The sequence below is a fragment of the Bombina bombina genome, chromosome 1 (assembly GCF_027579735.1).
Source record: "Bombina bombina isolate aBomBom1 chromosome 1, aBomBom1.pri, whole genome shotgun sequence".
NCBI classification, from domain to species: domain Eukaryota; kingdom Metazoa; phylum Chordata; class Amphibia; order Anura; family Bombinatoridae; genus Bombina; species Bombina bombina.
In genome coordinates, this window is record NC_069499.1 from 973,578,797 (window position 1) to 973,593,086 (window position 14,290).

Below are 14,290 nucleotides of genomic sequence, written 5' to 3' on the forward strand. Positions count from 1 at the left end.
CATCACGTGACCCACTGTTGTGGAAGAACGTGCGTTCCAATATGGCAGCTTACTTTGCAAGTACAAGGCTGCAGAACAATGTTTAAATGATAAAGCTTTTACCTACAAAAGAATGCAGTAAGATGAAAACTGCATACAGAATTAAAGTCAATATATTTTGCATAATTAGAAAAAGTTGGTTTAAAATATTTCAAGCAGGTGTTGTGGTTCCCTTTAAAATGATCATTGTTATTCAATTTATTATTGTTTTAATTATGTTGATTTTTGTATGTAAAATGAGAGCACAGATTAAGTTAATGAAAAGAATAGTATACAAACAATTGCAATGTGCTAAACCTTTATGTTACACTATAAGGCTTAGCAAAGGGGTGGACTGTAAGATTTTAATATGTATAAAATGGTACCACTGTGGTTATATAGAGGTTAGTATGTCCTTCTGACTATTTTAGCATCAGGCATGATGTAATGCTGAGATGGTCATTTAGGCATACTAAGGGTTAAGATCATATATGGATAGAAGGGAATGATGAGAGTTGCAAAGCCTTACAATAGTTCAATATAAAAAGAAATTCCTGAGGAGGAAAAAACTTAAGAGGATGCGCTTGGAACACAGGTTATCAAAGTAGGACCTAACACTTTATGATTGGGTTTGTACCCGTATGCATAAATAAAAAATATAAACAGCACAGTGTTTGGTATGTATGAAAAATTAATAATAATGATGAAAATAAATTGTGTGTAAAACAAGTGCTCAGGACAATTTGTGTATAATATTAGTGATACATTGAAATAATCAGATATCCCAGATAAACAATTATATTTGTGGCGATGAGTAAAATATATAAAAAGTACTTATCAATGTCCCAAAAATTGCTGTGATGTAAAAAATAAGTGTCCAATCCTAATATGTGAACGGTGATGTGTTCAGGTGTTTGGCGTGCTCCTCTTGTGTCCCGCGGTGCGAAGGGTCAGGGTGTCTAGAATGGAAGATAAACAAGGGGCGCCAACATTGTGTGAATCGTTCAAACAACAAATATAAAAGTGATGTGCAAAAAACTACTCACAAGGAAAGTGGCACCTTAAATGAATAAGGTGCGATAAAGCAGGCTGACATTCAAATTCCAGCAGTCAGTACGCTGGAGGTCTCACCCAGAGGACCTGTGGAATCCAGATAGGCGTCTAGAAAGTAGCACCCACGTTTTTTAGGGCCGATGGCCGGACCAGGTGAGCTGCAAGCTGATAGGTGTTCTCCTGCTGCACTCACGCCACTGAGACTTTTCTCCAAAACTGACAGTGTTATTGTATTAAAGGTTCCGTGGTAAAAGTCCTGTTTCAAAAACAAGTGGATCGTGGAAAGAAGCAAAAATACCGGGTCGTGGTATAAAACAAACAGTATTTATTTTGCAACGCGTTTCTCAGTCTATTCCAGACCGTTTCATCAGGCATAATCATAGTTAACAATAGAGATCTATTTAAACCCACAGTGACCCGGAATTGAAACAAAAGGTCAACTTTATTAACAATGTTGCAATTGCAAAAACATTTAACTTTTGATACATTGTATAAATTGGTTTGAACAATTGTGACCACACAGATAACAGTTAAATAAAAAGTATATAAAAAATCCTATTCGCAATTACCAAATATATCTGGAAAAAAAAATATCTCATAGTAAACTGGACATATATTAACATGTGTGTATATGTATATCTCATCTCCTGGTTGGATTCAAACCCAGGACCTAATGTGTGCTAGGCAATGGAAAAATCAAAAGGCTACCTTTATGTCTTGTTTAAATTTCTTGCAAAAAGGATTAGTATTGATACAAAATATATAAATTGATCTACATGTCTCGCAATGTCTAGAAGATAATCTTATTTGGTCTTTTTAATAAATGACTCTAATTTTTAAAACCAAACTAAAAGGAATTTTCTTATAAATATAAAACTAAAAAAGAAATGTTCGTGACAAATGCTTACTATAAATAAGTGACATATAAAAATTATAAAAAATGATAAAAAATATATGTGTATATATATATATATATATATATATTTTATTTTATGGCTCCACTGGACTTGAACTTGGGACCTTCTGTATGTTAAGCGAGCATGAAATTGATAAGGCTATCTTGAAGGCCTATTTTGATGTTATATATTGGAGCAGAAATATGTTAGGAATTATGTTATTAATTATATGTATATATATATTTGGGACTCCCCTGGACTCGAACTTGGGATCTTCTGTATGTTAGGCGAACATGAAATTGGTAAAGCTATCTTGAAAGTTTATGTTATATATTGGGGCAAAAATATATTTAGGAATTATGTTATTAATTGTTTCCAATCATATACAACAACCAAATAGACTAAAAAGTGTATCCAGAATGTATATAAACAATTGTAGGTGTATGTATTGATGAATAATCAAACATTCAAAAAGATGAAATGTGCAAAATAGTGTATCGTAAAAAATAATATAAATCAGGTATGTAAAATATAATATAATATGAAACTATATAGGTGCTTGGACTATTAGGTTTAGAACCGGATAGACAAGTGCATACATATACACAACTATGTGGACATGCTCGTCATGGGCATATACCCATAAATATAAGTGTATGGAACATAACATATTCTATATGTGTCTAAATTGCATTAATGCAATATATTATTGAAGACTGACAAAGAAGAGAAAAAGAAATAAGAGAGATATAATGTAGTGGTATCGACGTATGGTAGTGTTTGTTAATGTATATCAAAAAATATAAGTAAATATAATGTACTAGACCCTAAAAGCTAAATCTCATGTTAGATACAAATGTAACCTGTATAAAAGTGATAATTTATGTGAAGGCTGCCAAATCTACATTGGCATTTAAGCCTAATGGATACAAGGTTTTGAGTTTGTGTATCCAATATGTTTCTAATTGCCTGAGTTTAATCAGGCGATCATAATCTGTGGAAGGTGGTACATGATCAATAGGGATAATTTTATAGATATCTGAACTCCCGTCGTGTATCGTTTCACAATGGTTGGGGACACTATGGTTGGTTTTAGTTTTTTTACAATTTTTACAATTTCGATGATGTTCACCCCAACGGGTACGGAGATTTCTAATAGTGCGCCCTACATACTGGACATCACAAATACAATTAAGGAGATACACTATATATTTAGATTCGCAATTGAGACGATGTGTGATTTGATAAGTTAAACCAGTAATATTGGATTTAAAAGATTTTTGTGAAATTGTAAATTTGCACATGTTGCAACCTCTTTTGCCACATTTAAATGATCCATGGGAAGCTAAAAAGTTTAAAGTTTTGGTTTGTTTATTGGACCGAAATTGGCAATGTTTTACTCTTTTACTGGGGGCTAATTGATTCCTTAAAGTGGGAGCTCGTCTATATACAATTTTGGGGTTTTCACCAACTATATCTTTAAGGAAAGGATCCTTTTGGATAATGTTCCAATGTTTATGTAGTATGTTTCGAATGTTGTAGTGGTTGTTATTGTATTGTGTAATGAAAAGTGGTTTACAAACAACGTTCTTTGTGGATTTCTTTTTGGTTTGATTGTTGGTGCTATTTTGGACTTTTTCAAATATTAATTCTCTATCTAGATTGCGTGCTTTTTTAAGACATTGATTTAGTAGATCTATAGGATAACCTTTGTCTACAAAGCGTTGGTAAAGAACCTTGCTTTGAATGTCAAAAGATTCTAAATTGGAGCAATTCCTGCATATTCTCTTAAATTGGCTGTATGGGATGTTTCTTTTCCACCCTATATGGTGGTTACTAGAGAAGTCTAGATAGCTGTTGCTATCGACTTTTTTGAAAAAGGTTTGAGAAATTATGTTACCTTGATTATCCCAACTTAGTAATAGATCCAAGAATTCTATTGAAGATTTTTGTATATTAGCTGTGAAGGTTAAACCCATCTGATTCTGATTTAAGTGTTCTATTAGTGTGTTAGCTAGCTCATGGTTCCCTCTTAAAATAAAAATCAGGTCATCTATATAGCGGCCATAGTATACCAGGTTCGCCCAAAAGCTTGAGGAATAAATATATCGGTCTTCAAAGATTCCCATAAACAAATTTGCAAAGCTCAGGGCGAACCTGGTACCCATGGCCATCCCCTTGACCTGTAGAAAAAATCTATCTTGAAAAATAAAATAATTGTGCTTGAGGATGTATTCTATTCCTTCCAATATAAATTCTTTTTGGATGTCTGGCATATATAGGTCCTTTTCCAAAAAGATGGAAACTGCATTAATACCTATGTTATGGCAAATGTTAGAATAAAGGGAGCCAACATCACAAGTGATCCAAATTAGATCATCGTTAGTAGAAATGTTTTTAAGTTGATATAGTAAATGTGTGCTATCTCTGATATAGGAGGGTAAAGTAACAACATATTTTTGTAAAAATTGATCTAAATAAAAAGATAAATTATATGTGAGGTTACCAATGCCTGCTATAATGGGGCGTCCAGGTGGATTAACTTGATCTTTGTGGATTTTGGGCAGGTGGTAATAGTGTGCCACACTAGGATTTGTGACTTTGAGAAATTCTTTCTCTTCTTTATTTAGAATACCTGTGGATAGGCCCTTTTGTATTAGTGTACTGTACCCTTTTAGGAAAATACTTGTTGGATTGAAAGAGATTTCCCTATAGTATTCAGTGTCTGTTAAAATTCTATTGGCCTCTTTGAGATAATCTCCTAGATCTTGTAGGACAATACCACCGCCCTTATCTGCATCCTTGATTATCAGATTTTTATTGTTGGCTAGCATACGTAAAGCTGTTTGTTCGCTTTTGTGTAAATGGTACTGTTTTTTGTGATCTTTTGAAAGTTTTTCAAGATCCTCAATGACTGATCTTTGATATAATTCTATATAGTGGTTTGTTGAAAAAGATGGTGTAAATTGGGATTTTACCTTAATATCTGTATGAATATAATCATCAAATAAATGGGTAGTTAAGCTTTCTGTTTCTGCAAATATGACCTTCATATTCTTATTAGGGGTCATATTATTGACTAGTATAGTCTGTGTATTTTCAGGTTGTATATATTTTTGTTGTTTTAGTTTCTTTTGTGCAAAGAATTTCTGCAAGGATAGTTTCCTTGTAAATTTATTAACATCCACAAATAGATGATATAAGTTGTGAGGATTGGGTGGGCAGTATGAAAGGCCTTTGTGGAGTACTCTTTTCTCATTAGTTGTTAGAATGTGCGATGATAAATTGAATATACCTTGTTCTAATTTGGATAATTTTTCTTTTTTGGCTGATAAACCCCTTCCTCTAGACCCTCTTGGTCTGAAGTGTACGGTCTTTTTCGTTGTTTTTCTACACTTAGGTTGCTGTTTGGAAAGGGATGTCTGTTGTGATTTTGGCCATTCTCTAAAAAAGAAGAGGAATGTTCATATGAGGTGCCTGGTGTGTTTTCTTCATCTGGCAAAGATGCTAAAATATTGAATCTATTTGTGTGTTCTAATGGACTGTTTGGTTTGAGTATATGCCCATGGGGTCTCTCCAGAAGTGTTCTATTAGGTTGTTGTGTATGATAATTTGTTGTATTGTGAGAAGTAGGATGATTGGAATGAGGCCTGAAGCCATGCTGGGGTGAAAAATGTTGTTGATATGTGTTAGAATGGTTATCACGAAATTGACTCTGATATGTCCCTTGTGGATATTGTTGGGAATGTCTATTTGTGTTGGAGTAATGAGTTCTAGGTCCATAGTTATTACGGGGGTTTGGGGAATTGAATCTGTAATTCTCATTGTAGTGCGGTCTATAATTAGCATTGTAATTGTTATGTGTATTCCTGTAGGTTCTGTTTTGTTCTCTTCTATAGTTTCTATTCTGAACAGTCGTCCAATTTTCACCCTCTGTTTTGTGTGATGTATAGGAGTTTTTTTGTCCCTTGTTTTCTTCATTTGGATTATTAGAAAGTGTGAGTTTTTCTTTTTCAACTCTATTGAAAGTGTAAACTTGGTTATTATTATAATCTATTTGGTCCTTCTGTAATTTTTTGCTTTTACTCTGGACAATGTCATCTTGATATTTATCAGTGCGGTCAGTAATTTCTTTAAGAATTTTTTTGATATTCAGGGTTATTAACATGTGATAATAGATCTTTTTGTATCTTTTCAATATTCTGACTGCATTCGTCAGTTAATTTTTGTCTATGTTCAATCAAAATTTTGATTAAACTAAAAGAACAATCATCCAAAGCTTTATACCAACTGTCTAATAAATCTTTGTCTTCCTTAAAAGAACAATGTTTCAAAATTCGTAAACCCCTAGGGATTTGTTTGATTTCTATATATTTTTCTAGAGTTTTTAAATCCCACCAATGGCGGTGTTCTTTCATAAGTTCCTCTTCTAACAGATGGAACAAATCTTTCATAGATTTCAAAATACTGGGGTCAGAGTAAGTTTCTAGAGTGACAGTGTTACCTTGCAAAATATAATTAGACCGTTTTTTGTTTCTGTCATCCCTAGATTGCATATTGGGATTGAAAGGTAATTGCTAGGTGTGTTAAATCAATGGGTTAATAAAAAACTATGAGTTGATGAAGAAAATTAAATTGCTAAATCCTAAAAATAGATGCTATATAGGTAATCACAATATATAGAAACTGAAATGGATATCAATAAAATATATGCACCTAGTAAAAAATGTTATTAAAATATTAAAATAAGCAAGCAATCCTCTGATATCACCAAAATCTAAATAATATAAAAAGAAATTCCTGAGGAGGAAAAAACTTAAGAGGATGCGCTTGAAACACAGGTTATCAAAGTAGGCCCTAACACTTTATGATTGGGTTTGTACCCGTATGCATAAATAAAAAATATAAACAGCACAGTGTTTGGTATGTGTAAAAAATTAATAATAATGACGAAAATAAATTGTGTGTAAAACAAGTGCTCAGAACAATTTGTGTATAATATTAGTGATACATTGAAATAATCAGATATCACAGATAAACAATGATATTTGTGGCGATGAGTAAAATATATAAAAAGTACTTATCAATGTCCCAAAAATTGGAGAAAAGTCTCAGTGGCGTGAGTGCAGCAGGAGAACACCTATCCGCTTGCAGCTCACCTGGTCCGGCCATTGGCCCTAAAAAACGTGGGTGCTACACATCACCGTTCACATATTAGGATTGGACACTTATTTTTTACATCACAGCAATTTTTGGGACATTGATAAGTACTTTTTATATATTTTACTCATCGCCACAAATATCATTGTTTATCTGTGATATCTGATTATTTCAATGTATCACTAATATTATACACAAATTGTCCTGAGCACTTGTTTTACACACAATTTATTTTTGTCATTATTATTAATTTTTCACACATACCAAACACTGTGCTGTTTATATTTTTTATTTATGCATACGGGTACAAACGGGTACAATCATAAAGTGTTAGGTCCTACTTTGATAACCTGTGTTCCAAGCGCATCCTCTTAAGTTTTTTCCTCCTCAGGAATTTCTTTTTATATTATTTAGATTTTGGTGATATCAGAGGATTGCTTGCTTATTTTAATATTTTAATAACATTTTTTACTAGGTTCATATATTTTATTGATATCCATTTCAGTTTCTATATATTGTGATTACCTATATAGCATCTATTTTTAGGATTTAGCAATTTAATTTTCTTCATCAACTCATAGTTTTTTTATTAACCCATTGATTTAACACACCTAGCAATTACCTTTCAATCCCAATATGCAATCTAAGGATGACAGAAACAAAAAACGGTCTAATTATATTTTGCAAGGTAACACTGTCACTCTAGAAACTTACTCTGACCCCAGTATTTTGAAATCTATGAAAGATTTGTTCCATCTGTTAGAAGAGGAACTTATGAAAGAACACCGCCATTGGTGGGATTTAAAAACTCTAGAAAAATATATAGAAATCAAACAAATCCCTAGGGGTTTACGAATTTTGAAACATTGTTCTTTTAAGGAAGACAAAGATTTATTAGACAGTTGGTATAAAGCCTTGGATGATTGTTCTTTTAGTTTAATCAAAATTTTGATCGAACATAGACAAAAATTAACTGACAAATGCAGTCAGAATATTGAAAAGATACAAAAAGATCTATTATCACATGTTAATAACCCTGAATATCAAAAAATTCTTAAAGAAATTACTGACCGCACTGATAAATATCAAGATGACATCGTCCAGAGTAAAAGCAAAAAATTACAGAGGGACCAAATAGATTATAATAATAACCAAGTTTACACTTTCAATAGAGTTGAAAAAGAAAAACTCACTTTCTAATAATCCAAATGAAGAAAACAAGGGACAAAAAAACTCCTATACATCACACAAAACAGAGGGTGAAAATTGGACGACTGTTCAGAATAGAAACTATAGAAGAGAACAAAACAGAACCTACAGGAATACACATAACAATTACAATGCTAATTATAGACCGCACTACAATGAGAATTACAGATTCAATTCCCCAAACCCCCGTAATAACTATGGACCTAGAACTCATTACTCCAACACAAATAGACATTCCCAACAATATCCACAAGGGACATATCAGAGTCAATTTCGTGATAACCATTCTAACACATAACAACATTTTTCACCCCAGCATGGCTTCAGGCCTCATTCCAATCATCCTACTTCTCACAATCAGGTTACAACAAATTATCATACACAACAACCTAATAGAACACTTCTGGAGAGACCCCATGGGCATATACTCAAACCAAACAGTCCATTAGAACACACAAATAGATTCAATATTTTAGCATCTTTGCCAGATGAAGAAAACACACCAGGCACCTCATATGAACATTCCTCTTCTTTTTTAGAGAATGGCCAAAATCACAACAGACATCCCTTTCCAAACAGCAACCTAAGTGAAGAAAAACAACGAAAAAGACCGTACACTTCAGACCAAGAGGGTCTAGAGGAAGGGGTTTATCAGCCAAAAAAGAAAAATTATCCAAATTAGAACAAGGTATATTCAATTTATCATCGCACATTCTAACAACTAATGAGAAAAGAGTACTCCACAAAGGCCTTTCATACTGCCCACCCAATCCTCACAACTTATATAATCTATTTGTGGATGTTAATAAATTTACAAGGAAACTATCCTTGCAGAAATTCTTTGCACAAAAGAAACTAAAACAACAAAAATATATACAACCTGAAAATACAGACTATACTAGTCAATAATATGACCCCTAATAAGAATATGAAGGTCATATTTGCAGAAACAGAAAGCTTAACTACCCATTTATTTGATGATTATATTCATACAGATATTAAGGTAAAATCCCAATTTACACCATCTTTTTCAACAAACCACTATATAGAATTATATCAAAGATCAGTCATTGAGGATCTTGAAAAACTTTCAAAAGATCACAAAAAACAGTACCATTTACAAAAAAAAGCGAACAAACAGCTTTACGTATGCTAGCCAACAATAAAAATCTGATAATTAAGGATGCAGATAAGGGCGGTGGTTTTGTCCTACAAGATCTAGGAGATTATCTCAAAGAGGCCAATAGAATTTTAACAGACACTGAATACTATAGGGAAATCTCTTTCAATCCAACAAGTATTTTCCTAAAAGGGTACAGTACACTAATACAAAAGGGCATATCCACAGGTATTCTAAATAAAGAAGAGAAAGAATTTCTCAAAGTCACAAATCCTAGTGTGGCACACTATTACCACCTGCCCAAAATCCACAAAGATCAAGTTAATCCACCTGGACGCCCCATTATAGCAGGCATTGGTAACCTCACATACAATTTATCTTTTTATTTAGATCAATTTTTACAAAAATATGTTGTTACTTTACCCTCCTATATCAGAGATAGCACACATTTACTATATCAACTTAAAAACATTTCTACTAACGATGATCTAATTTGGATCACTTGTGATGTTGGCTCCCTTTATTCTAACATTTGCCATAACATGGGTATTAATGCAGTTTCCATCTTTTTGGAAAAGGACCTATATATGCCAGACATCCAAAAAGAATTTATATTGGAAGGAATAGAATACATCCTCAAGCACAATTATTTTATTTTTCAAGATAGATTTTTTCTACAGGTCAAGGGGACGGCCATGGGTACCAGGTTCGCCCCGAGCTTTGCAAATTTGTTTATGGGAATCTTTGAAGACCGATATATTTATTCCTCAAGCTTTTGGGCGAACCTGGTATACTATGGCCGCTATATAGATGACCTGATTTTTATTTTAAGAGGAAACCACGAGCTAGCTAACACACTAATAGAACCCTTTAATCAGAATCAGATGGGTTTAACCTTCACAGCTAATATACAAAAATCTTCAATAGAATTCTTGAATCTATTACTAAGTTGGGATAATCAAGGTAACATAATTTCTCAAACCTTTTTCAAAAAAGTCGATAGCAACAGCTATCTAGACTTCTCTAGTAACCACCATATAGGGTGGAAAAGAAACATCCCATACAGCCAATTTAAGAGAATATGCAGGAATTGCTCCAATTTAGAATCTTTTGACATTCAAAGCAAGGTTCTTTACCAACGCTTTGTAGACAAAGGTTATCCTATAGATCTACTAAATCAATGTCTTAATAAAGCATGCAATCTAGATAGAGAATTAATCTTTGAAAAAGTCCAAAATAGCACCAACAATCAAACCAAAAAGAAATCCACAAACAACGTTGTTTGTAAACCACTTTTCATTACACAATACAATAACAACCACTACAAAATTCGAAACATACTACATAAACATTGGAACATTATCCAAATTGATCCTTTCCTTAAAGATATAGTCGGTGAAAAACTCAAAATTGTATATAGACGAGCTCCCACTTTAAGGAATCAATTAGCCCCCAGTAAAAGAGTAAAACATTGCCAATTTCGGTCCAATAAACAAACCAAAACTTTAAACTTTTTAGCTTCCCATGGATCATTTAAATGTGGCAAAAGAGGTTGCAACATGTGCAAATTTACAATTTCACAAAAATCTTTTAAATCCAATATTACTGGTTTAACTTATCAAATCACACATCGTCTCAATTGCGAATCTAAATATATAGTGTATTTCCTTAATTGTATTTGTGGCGTCCAGTATGTAGGGCACACTATTAGAAATCTCCGTACCCGTTGGGGTGAACATCATCGAAATTGTAAAAATTGTAAAAAAACTAAAACCAACCATAGTGTCCCCAACCATTGTGAAACGATACACGACGGGAGTTCAGATATCTATAAAATTATCCCTATTGATCATGTACCACCTTCCACAGATTATGATCGTCTGATTAAACTCAGGCAATTAGAAACATATTGGATACACAAACTCAAAACCTTGTATCCATTAAGCTTAAATGCCAATGTAGATTTGGCAGCCTTCACATAAATTATCACTTTGATACAGGTTACATTTGTATCTAACATGAGATTTAGCTTTTAGGGTCTAGTACATTATATTTTCTTATATTTTTTGATATACATTAACAAACACTACCATACGTCGATACCACTACATTATATCTCTCTTATTTCTTTTTCTCTTCTTTGTCAGTCTTCAATAATATATTGCATTAATGCAATTTAGACACATATAGAATATGTTATGTTTCCATACACTTATATTTATGTGTATATGCCCATGACGAGCATGTCCACATAGTTGTGTATATGTATGCACTTGTCTATCCGGTTCTAAACCTAATAGTCCAAGCACCTATATAGTTTCATATTATATTATATTTTACATACCTGATTTATATTATTTTTTACGATACACTATTTTGCACATTTCATCTTTTTGAATGTTTGATTATACATCAATACATACACCTACAATTGTTTATATACATTCTGGATACACTTTTTAGTTTATTTGGTTGTTGTATATGATTGGAAACAATTAATAACATAATTCCTAAATATATTTTTGCCCCAATATATAACATAAACTTTCAAGATAGCTTTACCAATTTCATGTTTGCCTAACATACAGAAGGTCCCAAGTTAGAGTCCAGTGTAGTCCCAAATATATATATACATATTATTAATAACATAATTCCTAACATATTTCTGCTCCAATATATAACATAAAAATAGGCCTTCAAGATAGCCTTATCAATTTCGTACTCACTTAACATACAGAAGATCCCAAGTTCGAGTCCAGTGGAGCCATAAAATATATATATATATACACATATATTTTTTATCATTTTTTATAATTTTTATATGTCACTTATTTATAGTAAGCATTTGTCACGAACATTTCTTTTTTAGTTTTATATTTATAAGAAAATTCTTTTTAGTTTGGTTTTAAAAATTAGAGTCATTTATTAAAAAGATCAAATAAGATTATCTTCTAGACATTGTGAGACATGTAGATCAATTTATATATTTTGTATCAATACTAATCCTTTTTGCAAGACATTTAAACAAGACATAAAGGTAGCCTTTTGATTTTTCCATTGCCTAGCACACATTAGGTCCTGGGTTCGAATCCAACCAGGAGATGAGATATACATATACACACATGTTAATATATGTCCAGTTTACTATGAGATATTTTTTTTTTCCAGATATATTTGGTAATTGCGAATAGGATTTTTTATATACTTTTTATTTAACTGTTATCTGTGTGGTCACAATTGTTCAAACCAATTTATACAATGTATCAAAAGTTAAATGTTTTTGCAATTGCAACATTGTTAATAGAGTTGACCTTTTGTTTCAATTCCGGGTCACTGTGGGTTTAAATAGATCTCTATTGTTAACTATGATTATGCCTGATGAAACGGTCTGGAATAGACTGAGAAACGCGTTGCAAAATAAATACTGTTTGTTTTATACCACGACCCGGTATTTTTGCTTCTTTCCACGATCCACTTGTTTTTGAAACAGGACTTTTACCACGGAACCTTTCATACACTGACACTGTCAGTTTTGGAGAAAAGTCTCAGTGGCGTGAGTGCAGCAGGAGAACACCTATCAGCTTGCAGCTCACCTGGTCCGGCCATTGGCCCTAAAAAACGTGGGTGCTACTTTCTAGACGCCTATCTGGATTCCACAGGTCCTCTGGGTGAGACCTCCAGTGTACTGACTGCTGGAATTTGAATGTCAGCCTGCTTTATCGCACCTTATTCATTTAAGGTGCCACTTTCCTTGTGAGTAGTTTTTTGCACATCACTTTTATATTTGTTGTTTGAACGATTCACACTATGTTGGCGCCCCTTGTTTATCTTCCATTACAATAGTTCAGACTACCTTATTTGGAGCATGGCCAAAAGTATATTGTCAGCAATTTTAAAGGGTATTTAAGATGTATGAGAGGTAGCAATATTCAGAGTGCCTCTCTAGAAGGGAAAACATCAGGTTATACTCCATGACCTAATTTACTATTTCTTTGTTAAATTATTTTTCTCTGTTTTAACCTTGTTTTAACCTTGTAAGCAATAATAAGTAATCTTGTTATTTATCTTTCTTTAATAAATGTGTGATTGATTATTATGAAAAAAGTATTGTCTGTTCTTGGAGAGTCAGTTAGATATACAGGAGATTGTATATAGATTTTGTTTGCACAAGGCTGATTATTGATATATATATATATTAGACATGTGCGGTTCGTTTCGGATTTATTCGGAAATTCGGAAAATTCGGTAAATTCGGAGATTCGGATCGATTCGGATTTCTGAATTAAAATACTTCCGAATCTACCGAATGAATCTGAAATAGCTGCCGTATCTCCGAATAAATCCGAATTAGCTCGGTAAAATTCGGCATTCCCCATAGGAAACAATGGGGCAGTTTCGGCTGAAAAAAAACCTAACACCGCAGCCCCATTGTTTCCCATGGGGAAACACTAACCGCTAGATTTGGAGTTTTGTCGGTAACGACTCGAAAAACTAACGCCGGCTTTTTTCTGGCCGCACCATAAAAATAACTCTGGTATTGAGAGTCTACAGAAAGGCTGCGTTAGGCTCCAAAAAAGGAGCGTAGAGCATTTTTAACGCAGCTTCAACTCTCGATACCAGAGTTGCTTACGGACGCGGCCAGCCTCAAAAACGTGCTCGTGCACGATTCCCCCATAGGAAACAATGGGGCTGTTTGAGCTGAAAAAAAACCTAACACCTGCAAAAAAGCAGCGTTCAGCTCTTAACGCAGCCCCATTGTTTGCTAGGCGTTAACCCTTCCTACGTCTGCACTTAACACTCTAACATGTACCCCGAGTCTAAACACCCCTAACCT